Here is a 23,251-nt window from a genome sequence, read left to right as displayed (position 1 = left end):
TCTGATGCTCTGTCCATCACCACCCCCTTTTGTACTACATTGCAACACAACGGCACGGGTAAGATTCACTGAGGATGGTGACCTCACGGAAGACTTCCGGTGCCGGGGTGGGGTGCGGCAAGGCTGTATCCTAGCGCCCTTTTTGTTCACACTCTATATAAATGGGTTAGATAAGGCGCTGGGAGCACTGGAGGCAGATTGCCCCTGCATTGGGAGGAGAAGTATACCAGTCCTCCTATACGCAGATGATGCGGTTCTTTTGGCAAGTACAGGAAGGAGCTTACAGGTCCTTATTAGTGGATTTGTCAGGTTTATGGCGGATTTAGATTTAGTGCCCAACCTCTCAAAATCATATATTATGGAAGTGGGTAAGACGCCATCCAAGAACTGCAGTTTTACAATAGGAGCCCATAAACTTGAAAAAGTAAACATTTTTAATTACCTGGGGATTGTTTTTGATAAAGATCTTAATTTTAAGCCTCTAGTAAGACACAAATGTAGTCAACATCCTAGTGCTGTGGGGTCCATTATGAACTACGCGACCAGATTGGGCCGCTGGTCACCGCATGGAATAGCACAATTATACAGTTCGGTATGCTGTGCAAAGACCCTGTATGGGAGTGAGTGTTGGGGTTTTACAGATATGGGAAACATCCAACTGGAAGAAGACAAGTTTTTAAAAAGGCTTTTGCAAGTGCCAAAATGTATACCCTCCTTCATTGCCCATGAAGAGCTGCGCATTCCCTATCTTAGTGATAAGGCCGGACTCAAACCAATTATGTGTTGGATAAAAATCTGGACAAATCCTGAGGCAAGCCTAAGCAGACTTATCCTAGAGGACTGTATGAGAGGGGATAAGGGGTCCCAAATACCATGGCTTAAATATGTAAGGGACGTCTTGACTAGCTTGGGCCACCAAAATTTTTTTTATGAACCTCGTACACTGGTCAGCAGAGACAAGGGTGGTATAAAGACAGATTTAATGCAGCATTTAGGTAGGGTCAGAGAGGATAGAGAAGGGCGGAAAAATACAGTAAGGTTACATCAGCTTACCAAAACAACCCCGGGCATGGAATTTTATCTTTCCAATATGTATAACAGACAGGATAGATTTTTAATGTCTAGATTTAGACTAAATCTTCTGCATCATATCCTGTCGGTACCAGCGGGTTTTGTACACGATATAAGTTTAAAAGGGTGCTGCGGTTGCGATCTTAGATCTCCGCAAGACACCCTTCATTTCGTCCTAATTTGCCCCTTCTATGCTCACCCAAGGTCCCTGTTTTTAAAAACAATTTTAAGACGTTCCAATATAAGACAGGCTAAAGTGGCCCTTTTATTTCTTAAACTTGCCTCTGATCCTTTCACCCTATTCAGCACAGTACACTTCTTACGTCTGGCAGTTAAATTAAGAAAGACCAGAGGAGAGGATTAATTTTGAAGTTTTACATATAGGGGGAAGGATCGAAAGATTTATATTTAGATTGGTATAGTAAATTTTTAAGTAAGAATCTTGCCTTTCAAGTTCTCTCCTTCCATGCGGTGGGGGAAAACCCTACATGGCCTAATGAATAGACCACTGTACAGAATTGTCCCGGTTTTTAATGCTTATATTGCTGTTTTTTATCTTTATTGTTTTAATGTGAAATATGTAAACTGGGTTGAATTTTTTAATGGAAGAAGGTCCTAATATAATATGTATCTTTTATGGTTATTTTTAATACCCGAATAAAGATTATTTGAATTGAATTGAATTGAGTGCTATAGTTAAGAGAGTTAGTTTATTGCACCTTGCGTTGAAATATGTGTAACATGCAAATCTTCAGAATCCAATCAGGGACAAGGCAGCATTTTCTTAGACCTGAAATTCTTGGCGTGGTATTCCCTCAAATGTATTCAGTCTCTAGTATTTCCCACCACACTCCCTCTTCAATTATTTTCGGCACAAGACACGATCCTGAAGATTTGTTTCCTCCTTTGTCACCTTTTACTGGAGTTGCTCGAAAACGTGGATTTTCAGTTAGATTTCCTAACCAGATTACTTCAACTGTGAAGGAAACTTCTAGACAGACATATCACTCCAAATCTGTATAAAATTGCTTGACATTCTTTGAAAAGCCCCCTCAAAGTAGCTCTTGAACAGAGGCACTCAAATGTACAGATTTTTCAGTTTCCTATTGTGAACTCTCTTCCTATGCTTTTTTGGGGTGCTACATCCCGAGCCTGGGTCTAGTAAAGCTGCTGTTGTCCTAAGAATTACTCCCCTGTCCCCTTGTAAGTGGGAGGGATCCCTTCTCTTTTCACCCTCGTACTTTTGTTTACTAGCTGCATGTCACTTAATCTGTCTGTCATTTGCCAATTTCGTGTCAGATTGTGTCAGTTTCCATTTCTTTATGCCCCCTATCCCACAGTGGTCCCAGCACCTGTGTTATTGTGTTTTCATGTCTCTGCCTGAGAAAGGGTTTGTGGCACCTAGCCCTCATAGTTGAATTTACCTGAAAAGGCTTTTGTTACCTGAAGCTTGTACAACAAACTATGAAAACACCAAAAATCATGAACGCTAATGGCTCAGAAGGTGACCACCTAAAATGTGGATGTTACTCAAGTGACCATGCAATGGTAGTCTCTAAAGAGTCGAAGGTCGATAAGAGATTAAACAATTTGACTGAGAGGTTGCAATTCAGAAAGCACTATTGGAAGTCATCTCTAATCTTGTACTCATTCATTTCATGACGTATGCATGTTATGTAAGAGGAAGCAGTCAGCCTTTTCAAAAATGTCTTGATAGTTTGAGGTCAAGGTACCTTCTGCTACATAAAACACTATAATCTTCAGCCTTGAGTAATATGGTTGTCTATTATGAAAGTATCAAGTAAGATCTTTGGGTTCCTCAGATGGGGGAGTATTCTTACATAGGCAGAAAGCTCATTCGACTAGGTCAAAACGCCATTTGAAGCATTGAGTTATCCGATCCATGCAGTGCATGATTGTTAGCTTGGCTTGGTTGCGTGGCCCATGCTCATGCAGTGTATAAAGGATGTTTTGATATTGCAATGTCTCAACCTCGTCAAATAGGTGGATTTATGCAAATACGCTGGTCTATCCTGTTCGCCTGTGGACAACAAAATATGTGACATCTTTCTATATAGGCAGATGTAAATAATTCCTATAATGAATGTTATTGTATTTGAGTGTCATTGAATATGAAGTGAGCGTAAAACCAGCAGATATTCACTGTATTTCAAGGAGAGACATTGAACGTTTTTGAAAGGTAGAGGAGCTAAAGGCACAGGGCTCCGTTCAGCACTAGACGCCAAGAGAGGTCTGGCTTGCTAGTTGGAAAAATACTACATGGTGCATGTTTTTGTACAAGGTGGTTATCAAAAAAAGAAAGAAACTCGAGTTGTACTGTGAGAAATGTCATTGCAGAGGAAACCGCTGTCGGTGCATTCGTTGTAAACATCCTTGTGACAGCAGCATATTAAATGTCACCCAAGAGAAGGCCTGGGGACGTCTTGAGAATGCAGGACAGGATCCGTCTCGTGAGGATCTTGTCCAGGCTTTGTTAAATTGGGATGTATCTGCTTATGAACAGGTGTGAAGCTACCTTAGGCTCACACAGCAGCACGCATTCCTTCCATTCTCGACAAAGATCCCACACACAAGAAAGCTCAGATCAGATTTATGCAAGAAAGCACGTCTCTATACATTCTTAACATTTTCCTGCCCATTTCCTTCTATACTTTATTGAAAACATACTTAAAGAGCTCGATTGCTGTCCACTGTAGTTTTATTTTTTTTAATGATGCTTCCTTTTTCATAATTTTTATTGTAGTCTGAGGAATTATCACTGCATGACGCCCGTAACACATTGTTATTGTGTCTGAACTTCACTGCATGTAAATTATGTCAAAAATGGCCACAAATATTATTCATCAGAACATTCAGGATTGTTTAATAAAGGCGGGCCAGGTACAGTACCCACCTGGTTCCGTGCACATGGTAAATTATGTTAAATATTTGTACAGCGGGCACCCTTAAACGACATTTTCTACTTGAGGAACTGTAATAGAAAAGTCTGCATGAGATATGTAGTGTGAAAGTACTGTCCACATATTTTTTTTTTCCTTTCTCTTTTTTCTTCTTGGGGAATTACATTGTCCTATGGGTAAACCCTTCAACTCTACACCCATCACGTTTGGTTGTGATGCTTGCTCGTTCCCTACCTAAAATGTTACTTACTTCTGCCCTCAGCATACGTTTGAGGATGGCGTTTGTGAAAAGCCACAGACAAGGTTGTGGATGGTCGCCATCCTACCCTGCAGTGCCCACAGATCCCCTCATATTGCAAGTTTTCCAAACAGAAATTCCACCATTTTGGTAGATTTTATGTGCGAACATAGGGGCATATCATCAAGCCCCGGAGATAAAATTATCGCTGCTTTTGCGTCCGTTTTCGGACGGAAAGCGGCGATAATTTTATCGCCTAATCAGCAAGGTCACGCTATCGCGTGAATCCTTGCATTATCGCCCTTTCCCCCCAACACCCATCTTTGCATCTCTAATGAGATGTAAAGTGGGCGTTCCTGCCCTGACAAAACTGGAGAAATGTCGCTAAGCGACATTTCTCCAATTATCAATGGGCACGCTAACCTGCAGAGCGACAAGCAAAGTAGCGATAACCTCTGTTATCGCTACCTTCCTTACGCCTGCTTCAAAACTGACTTAGCCATGATATCCTATGTAAGGTGGATATCATGGCTAAGTATGCCTTGCCCTATCAGCAAGCTTTCGCCAAACCTTGTGCGATTATCGCTGTATTTCCAGCGATAATCGCACAATTGGCAGCTTGCGCTCTGAATTTTATCGCTTTGGAGATAAGCGTTGCTGATAGCACGCTATCTCCACGATAAAATTCAGAGTTGGCCGGCGATAATTATCCTCGCGCTAAGAGCGCTGTGCGATAATTATCACATGGCCTTGATGATATGCCCCATAGGGGCATATTAACAATGCGGCGATAAAAAATTATCGCTGTTTTTGCGGCAGTTTTCGGCCAACTGGAGAAATGTCGCTAACCGACATTTCTCCAAATATCAAGCAGAGCGATAAGAAAAGTAGCTCTAACCACAGTTATCGCTACTTTTCTTACGCCTGCTTGTAATCTGATTTAGCCATGTAATCCAATGGGAGGTGGATTACATGGCTAAGAACACCCTGCCCTATCAGCAACGTATCGCTGGTCGCAGTGCGATTATTGCTGGATTTCCAGCGATAATCACACTGTTTTCTAGCTAATGCATGGATTCCTATCGCTTGGGAGATAAGAATTGCTGATAGCATGCTATCTCCGCGATAGAATCCAGCATTAGCCTGCGATAATTATCCTCGCGCTAAAAGCGCTGAGCGATAATTATCGCATGCCCTTGCTGATATGCCCCATATTTCTTTCGTGAAGGTGGACGCCCTGATCCAGGTGAAAGTATGTTTTTGCTCTTCCGAGTTCCCCTCGGTTGTACACCATGGTTCAAAGATCAGGCCAGTAGAGCACTTAAGCTGATATGCAATCTGTCCCGTATTCCAATCGCGCTGCCCATGATTTCCGTTCCCGACCATACCTTGACCGAAAGCAAACCCAGTGTATCTACGTCACGGGAAACTAGAACTTTGCTTTCACTTGAGCCGCTGATCCTTCGGTAAAGCCGACAAAGACAGTTTCTTTTGTCAAATCTATTAAGTTATTCCAATTTGCCAAGTAAAACAATGACGTTATGCAGACATTTCTATTGTTTTGCTTATTTACCCGTTTCGCTAAGTGATGTTGTTAGGCGTCTATGTATGCAGGGGACATAGAGTGAAACAATGCCACAGACCTGGACGTGGAACGGTGGGGGAGGTTGTGGCCAACAAGAGGGTTGGGTCGGGCGATTGAGGGCGAGAGAGGAGAAGGCGAGCGCATGGAATGGACTTTCATCACGTATTTACGTCTCCGCTCTCCTTTCCACATCTGTTTTTCAGAGTCTTCTCTTTGCACCAGCTCGTCTCCGAGTTATTGCTCTTGGACTCTCATCCTTATCGCTCTGCAGAGGCCAGTGCCGTTAATGCTTTACTTGTTGCAAAGGGCAAGGAGTTTTCTTCCATAAGAATGACTCAGGGTCTGTGTGCACGCTCCAAAGTGACACTAACTGCTCCATGATACCCCTGCTCTGATTGATGAAAGTCTCGGCCAGTCTAACGGGATGTTTACAGCCTATCAATGCTTCCTTAAAACCGGCCTGGCAAGTAAATGAATAACGTTAAGAAAAGTGGAACACACTGGAGAAAGATGATGTAAGCCTACGGCGCCACAATGTGTCATCAATCTTTGGCTCTTTCTCAGAAAGGTCTGCAAATGTTTGCTTCTGAATGTAGCTGCACTTGGCTCCATTTGAGGGAATCGCCACACATTCTCAGCAAATCTGGTCATGAGAACTATTTTCTCTAGCGCAGTATGATGAGTTTTCTGAGTCCGTGAGTTTTCAACGATAGAATTGCCTTCGCTTTTGACAAGGTTAGAACATTTACAGAGAGAAGGTGCAGCCCTGCTTCCTCCGTCAGTGAGTGCTTAGCTGTGTGTGTAGACATAGGGGCCAGATTAACGACCATGTCACTCAGCACAGCGCAGCACACAAAGTTGCGGTGTTGCATGACAGCGCCAGAGGGGAAAACACCATGAGCCTCAGTTATGAGGAATTGGTGATGGGCAGCGCCGCAGTTCTTCTTGCTGCACTGCACTACGCCAATGTGAAAGGGCAGGAATGCACTGTATTTATGAAATACGGTACATTCCTGTCCTTTCCCCCTGCGCACAATTTGCTGCCTAGCGCCAATGTAGGTACAATGGTGCAAGGGTGCCCCCGTTGCAGGCAGTATCCGGAGAGGCGTTTTCCTCATTCTGTGTGTGCTGCAAAATGCAGCACACATGGAAAGAGGACAAAATGAGGAGAAATGAAAACATTTCTCCTTGTTACACCTGTTCTGGGGAGATGTAAGGTTTTTGCACTTCCATAGGTTTACATGAGTTTGGAAATCTGGGGCGGCATCAAAATCCATGGCTGCTGCATGGGAACACCCCCCACAATGCCAATGGAACTCCTACTTGACACAGAGTAAGGAAATGCAGCACTTTGCCTTGCCTTAGTCCATATCCATGAGGTAATTCAAAGCCTCGCAGGGTGGCTTTGTGTCCCGTCTGAAGTCTGGAGACATAACTCATAAGGTGAGGGAAGATTACGTTACCACCAGAAATATTGCTACCGAAGGTAAGTAACTTTTCTTTAGGGACAAAGAAAAATGTCACCCGTAGAAAAAAATTGGAAATCAAAAAGTGAATATTATCCTGTAGAGTGTGATAGACTGCGACCAAGGCCCTTTTTTTTTGCTGATGTGGTTTGAGTGTCAGGTAAAGCCTACCAATCCATCCCAGTCAACAGTTTTACTTTCTGACTTTTTCAGATTTCACAGTTTTCAGCGGTGAAGGTTAGAGCTGTCAAGCACAACCACATTGCATTTTTTAATTTTGCGGCCACACTCTTAATGGCCAAAGAAAAAGTCAAGTCCAAACAGCCCTGCTAGTTTTCTCAATGGCAGCACAATACACTCTTCTTGGGACAGCCTTCCTTCTTACCAGCCCTGGATAGAGTTAGGACACACCAGTGCCTCTCCTGGCTCAGTCCTGTCTCCCTCTTCTTTTAAGCAGCCAGCAGGAGGCTAACTTCCCTATCCTGAGAAGATATTTGGAAGTCAGAGGCTTAAGAGGAGAAAGGATTCCCGCAGTCCTTGTTCAGGGACCATTACATTCATAGTCTGCCATCAGTTGTAATCATATTGTTTTCTTAGATTCCAGCAGCACTTTGATTTCCAGTTGGTAGGAGCAGTACGTTTTAGATGTAACCCAGCAGTGACTAGCAGTGAGTGCAGAAATTATAAAATTCCCACTCTGGCTAAAGCAGCTCTTCCTTAATTTTCTGGCTGTAGCTATCCCAGGAACCATCATGCTTGGTCTTTCTTAAATAGCGGACGGGAACTGTATGTAACAGACGATTAGGTAGCAAGTCAATTTAACCCCTTCAGCGCTGCGCGGATTCCCCCGCGGTGCTGAAGGGTTCTAGCGCGGGCGTGGTCATGACGGAACGGTTCCGTCATGAGCACAGCTCAACCGATGCTCATGACGGAACCGTTCCGTCATGAGCATCGAAGGGGTTAACAGTGTTATAAATACAGTTAAAAACATACGTAGCTCATACTGCACAATCAATCCATGGCGTAGAAAGCAACTAGTTGGTTCTCTTGATTGCTGTTTCTTACCGTAAACGGGGATTTTTAGTTTACTGTATGGCACTGGTTTTGTTTCTCCAAAAAGAGGGTTCTCTGGTTTTTTAATGTTCCAAGGTAAATTCGAAGGGAAATTCCTATTTTAAATTTCTATGTATCACATTTAAAGGGGGAAATGACTGCACACATCTGCACTTTATCTGGCGTTTGGTGGGCCAGTTTTTATCTCCTCTTAGGGGAGTGGAGCAAACATTTATCCCTGTTGTATGTGCCGCCGCAGGGATGCCATTTTGTTGAGTTATAAAATGTAACTATGCCTGCAAGGGATGTTGTTTGTGATGCTCAGTCAAGCTATTTATGCAAATTACTCTATGGTTGAGTCTCAAATGGTAACTAACCTTAGAAAAATCGGAAACATCAATTAGCTAATTTAAATCTAACTTAATATAGCGAGAACAATTTGAAAACAGGGGTGTTGATTTCTAAATTTCTTGTTCATTTAATGAAAGTAAACAAAACGGGGAGGTACAAATTATGATAACAAAAACACAATGTCAGAGGTAAACAGACCATATATAGAAATTGTGACCTTCAAGTCATTTGTGATGACATATATTTAAAAAATCATATAGGCAGAAAAATAATCTAACAGAACAGAAAACAATTCCTGCCAAATTGAATCATTAAAGAAACTAGATGATCTTGTCGACGTTTCGGTCTTGTTGGCATGTGTCCGTTAGACCATCTTCAGGACGGTGAAAGGAGAATTACATTTAACCCAAAGGTCTGGTCAGGCATGTATCATGAACCAGAAACTTCACTATGTGTATAAAAAAATGCCAGGTTTGCAAACACCGGAACGGTAACTTGTTCAATATGCTTGGTGAGTATCCAAGCTGGTCATTTGAAATAAGCAATCTCAAGGGATTTGCTTATGTTGACGCCCAATTCAATTGAACGGCATGAACAAGGCACTGCTCCTCTGAGTAGCCACTGTCTTCACAGCGGCATGAATTAGCACTCTAGCAGCTTGGATGACTGGTGGTCCTCATCCTTTCTCCCTCTGTATTCACTATTTAATGCAGTCTATGTCGCGTACATGCAGTGTAGACTCCAACTAGTTGTTTCTCGTGATTGCTGTTGTTGTGGGGCTGATTCTTACTCTAAAAGGGTGATTTTTGGTATTATAGGAAAGTTTTTTTTTCAAAAGGAGGGTTCTATAGTTTTTAAGTGTTCAAAGGGCAATTCCTGTTTTTAATTTTTATGTATCACATGTTAAGGGCGAAACCTCTGCACAAATCTACACTTTATCTGGACCTGGGGCCAATTTTTATCTGCTGTTCGGGGAGTGAAGTGCCATTTTTCCTTCATTGTATGTGTCACCTCAGGGATATATTTGTGTTGAGCTAGCGCACTAGCAGCTGGGATGACTAGTGCCCATCCTCATTTCGCCCGCTTTTTTCACTATTTAATGCAGCCTATGCTGCGGACGTGCAGTGTAGACTGAAACTAGTTGTTTCTCTCGATTATTGCTGTTGTGGGGCTGATTCTTACCCTAAAAGGGGGATTTTTGGCTTTACTGTGTGGGACTGTTTTCTTCTTTTCAAAAGGAGGTGTTTTAAGTGTTCAAAGTGAAATCAAAGGGAAATTCCAGTTTTAATATTTTATTTATCACATGTTAAGGGGGACACCTCTGTGTGGGACCAATTTTTATCTGCTCTTTGGGGAGTGGAGCACCGTTTTTCCTTTGATGGCCTTAGATATGCCATTTTGTTCAGTTAGGCTCTAGCAGCTGGGACGACTGGCACTGCTCCTCCTGTCTCCTGCTTTTTTCACTATTTAGTGCAGCCTATGCTGCGGACGCATGCAGCGAGTGAACTGCTGGTGCACCAAAGGCAAGACCGTCTGTGCTCGGCTGTGCCCGGATCGCATCTAACACCAGCTTTGCTGCTCGTTTGTCTACGTTCTCCCCTCAGATGAGAGTCTGTTCTAGGGAGGCACTTTTACAATTAGGAACAGTATGTGCCTCCTGCCAAGGGTCTTTTAACCTTGCACAGATCATGACAAATTGTTGCATCTGAGACTCTTGTGGGTTTGCACTGCCTTGCTCACTGGGTGAATCCTTAGTGAGATTGAATGCCTACTGCAAACAGAGTAACTCGCAAGATTTACCAACGTCATCCCTTCCTGATGAGCAGCCTTTATATAGGGCCTGTATCATCACCTGCAGATCACTTCCTAAACACTCCTCTGATGTGTTTAATCAACTATCCGATATACCTGGGATTGTATATAATTGACTGAAACATGGCTGAAGGAAACTTCAGCACCTGATATAACACTTGCCAGTCCCCCAGGATATCATATTTTATGTGTTAACTATGAAGGAAGTAAAATGGGAGGTGGAGTGACTGTTATATTTAGGGACTCTTTTGAAGGAACCTCAACTTCATTGAGGCAAGCAGGGAATTAGGAAAGCCTAATTTTTAGCTTTAAATTGGCTCTCTCTTTTTATTGTCAGGATTCCTGATATATAGACCCCCATTGTCCAATTAGTTGTTTTCTCCAACTATTTGACACAATTTCTCAACTGTCTTTGCAATCTTCCAATTTTACTCTTTTCTGGAATTTTAATCTGCCTGTGAATGACCACCAAATGCTCCCATACTGCCCAGCTCAGTCTCACTTTGGCAGGCATGAACCTCTCACAATTGGTCCTGTCCCCTACACATAAGGCAGGACACAGTCTCAATCTGATTTTTTCCAAGGTCACTGATTTGCAAGCTTTGCTGGCTGAGTATCTCATTTGGTTGGATCATTCTCTCATTCGTTTCTCCTTTTCTATAGTGTCAAATCTGAGAAGCTAGATATTCCTCATGCTCTTACCAGAGGATGGCATGAAATCTTAGAGGCACCTTTCTCCCAAATGCTACAATCCACTTCTCATTCTATAATGGGGGTTCTTGATACGGATGTGACCAATTTTAATAAATGGATCCCCCATGCACTTGATCGTGTGACGCCACTGAAACCTCGGCCCCCTTGGTTCTCCCTTTAACTAAGGGTAATTCCGTACAACCTCATCATCCTCTTTTCTCGATTGTTCTCATGATTACAGAGGAAGTTACCCTGAAGGAACTAGACAAATGTAAATCAGGTTTCCCTGTGGACCCTTGCCCACACTGAATTCTTAGGATGATCTCCCATACCATTAGCTCAGTGCTCAATAAAACTTGGAACACCTCCTTCGAAGTAGGTCTTTTTCCCTCTGATTGGAAACAAGCTTTCCCTTTGCCCCTTCTTAAGAAACCAAATGCAGACCCTGCCATTCTGAACAATTTCAGACCCATCTCCCTTTTGCAGACGGCTGTTGAAATCATGGAGAAATTGATAAATCGCCAGTTATCTTCTTTTGTGGAAATGAATGGTCTACTTCATAACTTGCAGTTGTGCCTTCGACCTGCAATACTTGAGGTTACAGAGTACATTAAAGAGAACCTGTACTGTGGACCCTAGCGATGGTGGTTTTGATGGACCTGCCTGCACTGTTCGATATGGTCTCTCATGTCACCCTTTTAGACAGATTTAGTTCAGCAGGTATCAAAGGTAGGGCCCTCTCTTGGGCGAAATATTTCTTAGGGCTGCTTTGATTTCGATTGAAAGTGCATGAAGGTGTCTGCACCATTCCAACACTGTGAACTTGTCTGTGTGAGTTAAAGTGAGAGAGAGTCAGTGAAGGAGTAAGTCAGAGTGAGTGAGAATGAGTGACCGTAAGGATGAGTATGGGTGATAATGAATGTGATTGAATGAAAGAGAATGACAGTGAGTGTAACTAAGTTTTACTGTGTATGAGGCACAGTAAGACAGTAAATTAAATTGAGTCAGAATGAGTGGCACTAAGTGAGACAGAGTGGGTCAGAGTAGAATGAGTGAGATTGTGTGAATTAGTGAGACAGAGTTAGACTTAGTGAGTCTGAGTGAGTCAGAGTGAGTCAGACTGAGTCAGAGTGAGTGAGAAGGAGACAGTAAACTTACGGGGTTATTAACAAGAGGCCTGTGCTGTCAGAGAGTCACTTTTTTGGACATTCCATGGCTCAGGCCTCTCAGTCATATCTCTGAGGCCATGCAAAGCTCCCCTGTGTGGATTTGCATGGTCTCATAGGTATGAAGTAAGACAAAGCAGCGCTAAGCGATGCATGCCTTACTCTGAGTCAAGTAGATGTTCCATGAGTGTTGCTGTGGGTGCTCCAACGTAACACCCATGGATTTTGACACTACCCCAGATTTGCAAAGTCATGTAAACCTGGGGCAGAGCCAACAAATGATGCCTCCCCAGAGCCCAGGTGTAACGAGGAGAAATGTTTGGAGCTGCAGAATACAGCACACATAGAATGAGGACCACGCCTCCATGGATTGTTTTTATGCTGGAAGGTGTCCCTTCCTGAACAAAAACAATCCTGCCAACAATGCAGAACAAGTGTGCCTGTGTTGGAACTAGGCACCAAATTGTGCACCATTGGTGGCTGAAAGCATAGGAATACACGGCATCTCGTAGATACAGTGCATTCCTGCCCTTTTGATTTGGTGTAGGGCAGCGCAGAAACACAACTTGCAGCACTGCCCTACTCCAAATCTTTGTAAATGAGGCCCTTAGGGCAAGAAAGTGTGAGAGAACCCTTGGAGAATGAGCTCATTAGTGTTCAAACCAAGGATTACGCCTCACATTTTTTAAAGGTCACCAGCCACCACTGCGTAGTAGCCAGCATTCAAATTTTCCAATGTAATGAAGCTTAACAACAAACAGGTAAACTGCTAAAATGATTGGAAACCAGACTGGTATGCCTCTTTCAGTGAAATGCAGAAATTCATTAGACAAATATTTAAATATGAAAAATATTATTGTAATGAAGTGACAAAGAGCCGAGCACAGGTAACACTTCTTTATTCAGGCCAACCGCTCTCTAACTGACAAGCAGATTGTCAACATTCCATTGTAAGCTTCAGAAGATACCAAGGTGAGAGGAAAGCGGGGGTGGGTGGAAAATACCAAAGAGGAGGGAAAAGGGGAAGATACAACACATCTCCTTACCCAACATAACAATGACAAAAGCACGGAATATTACACAGCAACTCTATCCCCACTCCATACCTGACCATTTTCACATTCCACCACATTTCTCCCTTTGCTCATTATCTTTTGAGGAGGGAAGAATTTGCTCTGACCCAATTGTACCCTAGTGGGTTTCTTTATCACTGCATCATCGTTGGTGTTAACTTTTAAATCCTTCACACCATATTTCTTGTCATACCATCCTTTATAGCGGGATTGATGTTGCTGCACTTTTGCCTGACTTTTTGTTCTGTCGTAGACAACCGTCTTGCCCCCTTCAAGCCAAAGGGGGAACAACTTTGTTCCAGGTTCTCTCCCTCTCAACACCACAAAAGGAGAAATACCCGTCACCAAATTGGGTGCCGTGTGGTAAGCCCACAAGCAGTCTCTCAGGGAATTGTCTACATTGAACCCATTAGATATGGCCAGTTGGATATGTTCTTTTATCAAACGGTTCATCCTCTCCACTAGTCCATTGGCCTTGGGACAGTAGAGAGCCGTTTTCTCATGCTTGATGTTATGGTTCTTCAAAAAGACTAACATTTCCTCCGAAGTAAATTGTACCCCATTGTCAGTCACCAGAGTGGATGGTACTCCTTCATAACAAAACACTGAACTTAAGAAGGCAATGAGGTTCTTAGTTGTAGTGGAAGAAGTGAATTTGATATTGACCCAGTGGGAAGTATAATCTACCAGAACAAACATGAATCTCCTTTGGGGACCTAGAGTATCCATTGGGCCAATTATGTCCACAGCCAGTTTTGTCCATGGAACAGTAGGTACCTCCACAGGGGAAAGGGGAACCTTATGAGTAGATTTTACTTTGTCACTTTTGGCACAATTACAGCAGTCCTTGACTTTCCATTCTACCCTAGAGTCCATCTTAGGAAACCAGAAACTGTTCCTCACTTTAGTTTTAGTGAAACTTCTCCCTAAGTGGCCTTCATGTGCCAGATCTATTATCCTGTCTCTGAGTGCTTCAGGTGGCACAATTTTGGAATTCCGATAGATTTTGTTACTCTGGATGTTCAACTCATTTCTAACTTCCCAGAATCCCTTTAAGCTCTCCGTAACATCGCTACATTTTCCCGGCCACCCATTTATGATGTATCTTTTAAGTGCCTCCATGTTGGAATCTTTCTCCATTCCCTCATTCCATTCCTCCTCAGTAAAAGAGGGTAAAAGAACAGAAAAAATAGGAGTGTCTAGGGGGTCTTCCTCAACATTGCTTGTAATGGGAGACCTGGATAAATAGTCCGCAAGGACATTGTCCTGACCAGGAAGGTATTCAATGCGAAAGTTATATTTCTCCAGCCCCAAGACCCATTTAGCTATCCTGGGGGACTCACAACTTACTTTTTTAGATGAAAAAATGTGCGTTAGGGGTTTGTGATCCGTACGGACCGTGAAAGAGCTTCCCCAGAGAAAAAACTTAAAATGGCTGATGGCCCAGTAGCATGCCAAGGCTTCCCTCTCAATTACGGAATAATTCCGTTCAGGTTGACTTAAGGTGCGTGAAGCGAAGGCTATGATGGTTTCCATACCGTCTCCTTTCTGTAATAGAGTGGCCCCGAGACCTTTGTTGGATGCATCAGTGCATAAAATGGTCTTCTTCCTATGGTCAAAAGGGCCCAGAGCACGTGAGCTGATAATTTCTTTTCTCAGATTATTTATGGAGACAGAATGTTTTTCTTCCCATTTGAATTCACAATTTTTTTTTAACAATTCTCTTAATGAATCACATTTTTCTGCAAAATTGGGAATGAATTTAGCCATGTACTCTACCAGGCCTAAGAAGGACTTTAGCTCTTCCTTGTTCGTTGGTACAGGTGCGTTCTCGACTGCCTGAACCAAACTGAGTTTGGGTTTTATTCCTTCAAATGACAGATTGTGGCCCAAATAATCTACTTCCGTGACTTTGATTTTGCATTTTTCTTTTCTCACAGTAAGACCTGCTTTAGTTAGTCTAGTACACACTTCCCTAAATATAGAGTCATGTTCATTTCCATCTGCACCATAAACTAACACATCATCTTGAAAACACATACAGTTGGGAATTCCTTCTAGTACCCTTTGCATCATTTTTTGGAAGACAGCCGCCGCCGAAGCCAGACCGAACGGCATCCTTCCAAACATGTAGGTGCCAAAAGGCGTGGCAAATGCTGTTAGTGGCCTAGATTCCGGGTGGAGATCAACTTGATAATACGCCATGGAAAGATCTATTACTGAAAAGAATTTGGCTTTACCCATGGTGCATAACATTTCATTAATGTTTGGAAGAGGGAACCGTTCCACCCAAATGTTTTCATTAAGGCTGCGTAAGTCAATACAAAGACGAATTCCCTGTCCGTTGGCCTTGGAAGCTATGACAATTGGGGATACCCACTCTGATGCCTCAATGGGATAGATGACGCCTAGTTGGCACAACTTGTCAAGTTCCTCTTTCAATGGTTGTCTTAGGAGCAAAGGAACTTGACGGGTTTTATGCACCACAGGTTTAGCTCCTTGCTTAATTTTTATCTTATGCTGATAGTGTTTAAGTAATCCCAGGTTCTCAGAGAAAAGATTTGGGAATTCATTACAGAGGGGTGACTGTTCAATGGCTTCATCGATTAATTTGACCTGTTCCCTGCTATTAGGATCAAGGATAATGCCCAGTTCCCTCTGGTGACGCCACCCTAGAAGATTGGATCCTGAGCTAACCAGATAGACTTTACCCATAGTGGACCTACCTTTAAAATGAATTTGTGTCTCCACCATTCCCACTAATGGAATAGGGTCTCTGGTATAGCCATGGGGTGAAATGTCAGGTGTAGATATGACCATGCCATGCTCTTTCCCTATTTTCCTGAAATCATTCACATTTAACAAGGTAAAAGGCGAGCAGGAGTCTGCAAACATTTCAAAAGATTCACTATTTATGACTACATCGCATATAGGATATTCATTACCATTCCTTTCCACCAAACTCCTTACTTGGAACACATAACTAAGTTGATCCTCACTGGATGCACTGATGACTTTGACTTGACTAGGTTCGCTGTCCCTGCACACTCTAGCTAAATGTCCCCTTCTGTTACATTTTTTGCAATGCGCATTGCGAGCTGTGCACAATGGATTATTAGCTAGGTGATTACTACTGCCGCATCTATAACATTTGAAATCATGTTGATCTTTTGGCCATTTCACAGAAGCCTCTCCTTTTTGTCTGACTTTAGGAGGATTCTTGTTAGGCCCATCAACCTGAACTGCTGCTACTACTTCCTCATTTATTTTGATTTCCTTCATACATTTGGCAGTGTGTTCAATAGACTGAGCTATAGAAATGGCCTCCTCTAAGGATGGATTTTTGGATAGCAACTTCTCTTGAATTCTACTGTTACTTGTACATCTGACCAACTGGTCGCGAATGAGCGAATCATTTAGTTCCCCAAAATCGCACCTTTGAGTTAGCCCTCTCAAAACAGCAATATAATTCTTAACAGACTCATTTTTTCCTTGGGACCTACTGAAAAATTTATGACGTTCAAGGACCACATTAATTTTGTCCCCAAAATGATTACCTAACTTTAACATAGTTATGTCATACACATCTAAATCATCTTCTTCCTCCAACTCAGGTTCTGGCAAAGTTTCATACACTTTTCGCCCATGAACACCAATATTGTGCAAGAGAAGGTATTGTTTCCTTAAGGCGGAAAACCTTTCTCCCCCCATAGCAATTAAATAGGACTCAAATAGTTTAGTCCATTCCTTCCAATGGATCTCTGGATCTCCACAGTCATTTAGGAAGGAAGGTGGTTGGCAAATGCCTGGCGTGCCCATGTTTTACCAAAAAAAAAAATGCAAACGAAAACAAAGTGGCACAGGAATCCAACCACCACTGTTGCCCACAACGCTCTCCTCAAGGTAAAATGACTCCCCACAATACTTGCATGAACTAGTGCATCGAATAACAAACTATAGCATATAAACTTACATCACTAATATGAATAATACGCAATGACCAATATAATGGATGTAGTAATATAGTTCACCGCTAGTGAAGAGTTTATGTAATTTACAATTACGGATCACCCACCACTCCTAGGAACGTTATGCAAAACACTGTGGGGAAAATGCAGACAGGGCCAACCAGAAATGGTTCTGAGAAACTTTGAATTCTCTGGCGGAGTGAGGTAGAAATTTACCCCTAACTTAAAGTAACAGGCCAGAAGAATAGAGTGTCACAGTAAGATAATATGGCCAAAAAAACAAAAAAAAAAAAATAGCAGGAAGCGTAGACTCCTCGAAGGAAGGAAGCCGCTGACAGCGTATACAATATCAATCCTACCAGAACGAGAAGAATTGCTCCGAACAGGACCCTGTGAATAACGAGGCTTCAGTTGCAGAGAAACATCACCGAGTGCTGCAAACAGGATCCTGCAAGGACGCGAAGTTCCAGCACACCGTAAGAACACCTCAGAAGAGAAGGGTGCCTACCGTGTGGTAACGCTGCAGGATTCCGCCGCCAGACACCTCCGTTGCCCACTACAATCTCCTGAGACGCCGCGTGAACCTCGCCCAGGGTGACGAAGGAGGCGTAACTACACCTCAGCCAGCCTTGAGCTTGTAAACGCGGAAGCTGCCTCAAAGTGACCGCCCCCGAGGGCGTGAAAAGCAAGGCAGACGAATTCACCAACCAGACCCTGTAACTCCGCCCGCTTGTGGGCGTGAGGAGGCGTAGCAGGTCGAAGAACTGACAGGAAAAATACTTCCACGTCGAATACCGATCGAGACACTGCCGTGAATTCCTCCCAGCAGACGATTCACCAACCAGACCCTGTAACTCCGCCCGCTTGTGGGCGTGAGGAGGCGTAGCCGGTCGGAGAAACTGACAAAAATTCTCCCACGTCTTATGCAGAGCGAGACACTGACGTGAAATCCTTCCAGCCGTCAGTAGCTTTAGGAAGACGTGTGGGCAGTAGCGCAGGGAGCCCCTGGTCCAGCACAGTAAATTCACGAATATCACCGCTGTTCCTAGGTATCTGAGAGCAAATGAAAAGGGGAGTTGGCCTGATCTGCCCCCTCCACAGGATCGTCGCCAGTGTAATGAAGTGACAAAGAGCCGAGCACAGGTAACACTTCTTTATTCAGGCCAACCGCTCTCTAACTGACAAGCAGATTGTCAACATTCCATTGTAAGCTTCAGAAGATACCAAGGTGAGAGGAAAGCCGGGGTGGGTGGAAAATACCAAAGAGGAGGGAAAAGGGGAAGATACAACAATTATATTATCATAGAAATGTTCAATGCAAAGAGATGTAATATTACTTGTGGACATATACAAAAAATCTTTTTCCATAATTAAAGTTTCCTCAGATAAAGCTATGACAAATTCATCTGACATTGATCAAGCATTTACTGAATATTAGTCTTGCCTGTATTCCTAAGCAGCAGGTGTGCACATTAATAAGTTTCCTTTACATAATACTGCAGTCACATTTTACCTTACTGCTTGAAAAAAATCTAGAGCTCCCCATTCTGTTAAAAGAATAAACAGGTTGTTTTAGTACCCCCCATGTTAGACCTGTTGGCCTTAGTGTGGTCTTCCCCAAACTTTTTGCATTACTTCTCCATTTTCTCTGATCTCGTTTTTGTTGGTCATAGGACTCCTTTCACTTTTCTACTGCTAACCAGTGTGAAAGTGCTTGTGCTCTCATCTTTAAACATGGTAGATTTGGCCTACACTCAATTGGCACATTTAATTTATCTGTAAGTCCCTAATAAAAAGGTGCTACATGTACCCAGGGCCTGGTCATTAAATGCTACTAGTAGGCCTACAGCAGTGATTGTGCCACCCACTTAAGTAGCCCTTTAAACATGTCTCCGATCTGCCATTGCAGCCTTTGTGTGCAGTTTAAACTGCAAGTTTCGACCTGGCAAAGTTAACCTTTTGCTGGGCCTAAACCTTCCTTTTTATTACTTGTAAGTCACCCCTAGTGTAGGCCCTAAACAACTCATAGGGCAGGGTGCAGTGTATTAAAAAAGTTGGACATGTAGTTTCAACTTTTCCATGTCCTGGTAGTGAAAAACTCTTAAATTCACTTTTCAGCACTGCAAGGCCTAACTCTCCCATAGGATAACATTGGTTTAAAGCTTTTAAGAAGGGATAGCATTTAATTAGGAGCAGGTTGTAATATCGAGTTTGATGTCAAAAGAATTGTCAATTAAAGCTCCCTTCAATGGTAAAGTTAATTTTAATTCGCAATTCTGAAAATGCCACTTTAAGAAAGTTATCTGAGCATGACATCAGCAACTTAAATGAAGGTTAAACAATAGTTTTATATTTGAAAAATACATTTCAAAAGACAGGTGTTTATATATATTTGTCAAATTTGTATAGAACAAATAACAATTCAAACTTGAAAGCACGGGTTCAGAATATATATATATATCATAATATATTGACACTGATCATTGCAGTACATTTCAAAATTAGAAATCTATTTGTCAATGTATTTAAAGCCCATTTTATTAATATACAGGTAGAGTCTGTTACAAAACAGAATGACTAGTCTCTAACTAAATGTTTATCAATAGCTAAAAGGAAAGATGGGCTATGCCTCAACGTTTCAGTCTCGGTTGTTGAACATATGTGAGACCATCTTCAGGACTGTATACGTGAAGATATGAGGTCAAGAGGTGTGTGAATGGCCGAGACTGCTTGTGTGTACTAGCAAAAAGTCACACAATGTGAAAGCACCTGGAAATTCTTTCGGTCCCACCATAGAGTTTGTAGCGAAAATGTGCGGACAGCTACTATTTCTGGTTAACTCAGCATATGTATGAGTCTTCAGTGCAATTGACCATCTATTGTTTAATGATAGGTCTCTGGAGCCTAGTCAACACCAGTCTTAAGGCCAAGCGAGTTAGATGGTTTTGCAGCAATCCTGTTGTGAATTAAATAGTACAGTGCAAACACAGTGAACTTTCACCAATAACTGCGGTATGATAAAAATGTATCTGCCCTCTTCCCATATTATAATAAACTCCTTACTTGAAAGACTTGACCAGGCTCCTGAGACCTATTCTTAAACAACAGCCTCTTGACCTTACAGGGGGTCTATTATCTTCATGAAAATATACAGTTCTGAAGATGGTCTCACAGATGTACAGCAACTGAAATGTCGACACATAACCGATGCATAACCCAGCTTTCTTTGTAATCATTGTTAAAGCTATTGTATAACCTTCAATTAAGTTGCAATGCCATGCTAAGACATCTTGTATGATCTACACATTCATTTGTGAATCTGTTTTCTGAACAAATCCCTTGTTGCCATTCTTACCTACCTGACTGTAAGTACTCAAGTCCACAAGGCAATATTGGATTGCTCTTTTGTATGTTTAATACTTTTAGAAAGTTGCCATTATCTTGTCCGAACCATTTGTTGTCTGCAGCTTGTACCCTGGGTCACAAAACTAAGTGTAGCCGACAGGTGGTCTTCGTGTATTGCTCCCAGAGAGTGAAACAAATGGCCATAGGTGTTGGCAGGATGGCCTTCTCTGACGTGACGAGGGAGAGGGGCTGTTATCTACCACACTTGCACATCACAAAGGTTCTGCCTGAGTGCACTCACAAATGGTTTGTCACTGATCTTTTGTGACCCCCCGACAAGCAAGGGCAGGGTGGCAATAAATTCCAAACACCTGTGGTGTTCAGAAATGGCATATAGTTATTATGTTATAATTTATCATACAGCATAAAACATTTCAATTCTTTAACCTCAAAAGTAAACAAAGGTCAATCAGATAAGGATTACACAGGTGACACTGTACCAGAAAAACAAATATAGGGGTCCATTTGTTAGTGGTGTTGCAGGTCAATACCAAGGAATCCTTAGGGGTCATAGCTGTTATGTGGTGCAGGTTATGGTACCATGCAGGCTGTCATGGGCATCATCTATCATGGGTGGTGTCGTACTGTGGCATATCTCAGCGTTTTACACTTTTCTGGACCTCTACAAGTTTTTATGGCATTGTCAGGCATGTTTGCCTCGCTCTCCATAGGTGGGTGACATGTCGGTGGGAGCCTTTAGACCTTCCCAGCTTCCTCCAAATCTTGTGTGTGGTAACATTTATACGGGTCCAATTTGTGGGTCTGGTGGTTGGGGAGGTTCTGCATACATGTCAAGCTGTTTGTTGAAGTAAGCCATGACCTCTACCCATTGAATGAAATGTATTCAGTGACCTTGTCCCCAGTAGCAGGCTATTAGACTTTTGATAGTGGTAAAGCTAGTGCTAGGAGTTTGTTATGTGGCATATTGATTTGTTCGATCCAGCCAAGTAAGGCCACTCCTGTGTCCAGTGCAATGTTGCATTCAAGCATTTGTTTCAGTGACTATAATATATCTGTCCAGTATTCTCACTCTCGTACAGGACCATGACATATGCAAAAATGTGTCTTTGGGGCTCCACATCTTTAACAGTTAGGGCCCGATTCACAAAAGGCCTCCGTATTTGTGGTGGAGGTCATCCAGTCATGGCAGGGGGCCCACTCTCTGTGATGAGAAACTGCAATGCAGATGTCCCGACACAAGTGCGGGCCCCCCACCACAACTGTGGGGCCTCAGCCATGAGTTTAGCGGTCCTTTCTGAATCAGGCCCGTAGAATCTGCTAAGAAGTCAAAGCAATGAAAAAGCCCTGGGGGTGTATTGGGTTTTATGCAGGAATTTAAAATGTATGATACGCTGCCTCAGCTAGAAGTCATCATGCGCATTTGGGTACAGCAAACTTTCCAGGCACTCCAGGTTATCTCCTGTCTACTTGCTGCTCCCATCCCACTCTTACCAACTTTGCTCCCTCCGCTAGGCTTTCGATTGTTGTCCGGTATAAGGGTGAGATTAAATATTTTGTTGTATTGTTAGTGAGAAATGTATCTTGCGCTGACAATGACTAGGGATCCCAAGGAAACGTGGTCCCCCGTAGTTGGTAATAGAGGAATGCATCTAATGCATGCGGGTTGGGTGTACCACAAAAATACTCCAAAGTGAGGAATATTTCATTCTTGGATAGGTCAACACACCACTCGACCTCCAATTTACACAGTTGTGACCAAGCTTTGGATTCTTGCGTTGGCATCTTTGTCCATGGTATTCCCATAACATGAAGGTTAATGGCAAGGCTCGGTCCACATATTGGACACAAACGTTTTCTGTTAGCAATTTTGTCAAACTATTGTTCTAGGCATAATAAACTTAGGTGTAAGGCACAAAGATGCTCAGAACTTGTTATGTGAATCAGAAGGACATTCAGTAGTAATTCACACCGAAGGCAGGAGCAAGGCATAATTACAGAGAAAAACTTACTGAATCAGGGCCATTTATTTGCCACTTGCAGTTTCACTTAACGTTTTAAGTTCAATACAATTCTACAATTGTGAACCTAGTTCACAAAGCGTTGTTATGCCTTATTCCTATCTCAGGTGTTAATTACTTGTGAATTTTGTGGCATAATTCACTAAGCGTTATCTGTGAGTACCTGTGTCTTATTTAAGGCTTAGTTTAACTTAATAATGGATTTGCTGAAGTAAGACATGTTTATAGACAAGGGTGATGAGTAAATCATATCTTAGCTTCTAGTAAATTATAACCACTCAAAAAATGCATCGTGAATCAGGCTTGGAATCTAAAGAGTGCACCTAAGATGGAACAACTACTCATGGAAAAACCTTTGTGAATCTAATACCTGCTGGTTCCAGACCTGGTTTGTGAACAAATGTGCAATTAACAATGCAAGATATTGAAATAAGTTGAATTGCAACATACCCATTACAGGAGGTCACAAA

The 23,251-nt window shown here is 42.5% G+C and overlaps 1 protein-coding gene across 1 annotated transcript in view; it reads left to right on the top strand.

The window, feature by feature from the left end:
- The window catches only part of SLCO4C1 (solute carrier organic anion transporter family member 4C1), a 499,215-nt gene that overhangs the window by 427,518 nt on the left and 48,446 nt on the right, over nucleotides 1-23,251 (top strand). The window lies entirely within an intron of this gene.

Source organism: Triturus cristatus, chromosome 2_1, assembly GCF_964204655.1.
Source record: "Triturus cristatus chromosome 2_1, aTriCri1.1, whole genome shotgun sequence".
Lineage (NCBI taxonomy): Eukaryota > Metazoa > Chordata > Amphibia > Caudata > Salamandridae > Triturus > Triturus cristatus.
The sequence above is the reverse complement of the archived record's forward strand: the minus strand, read 5'-3'. Positions and strand labels throughout refer to the sequence as shown.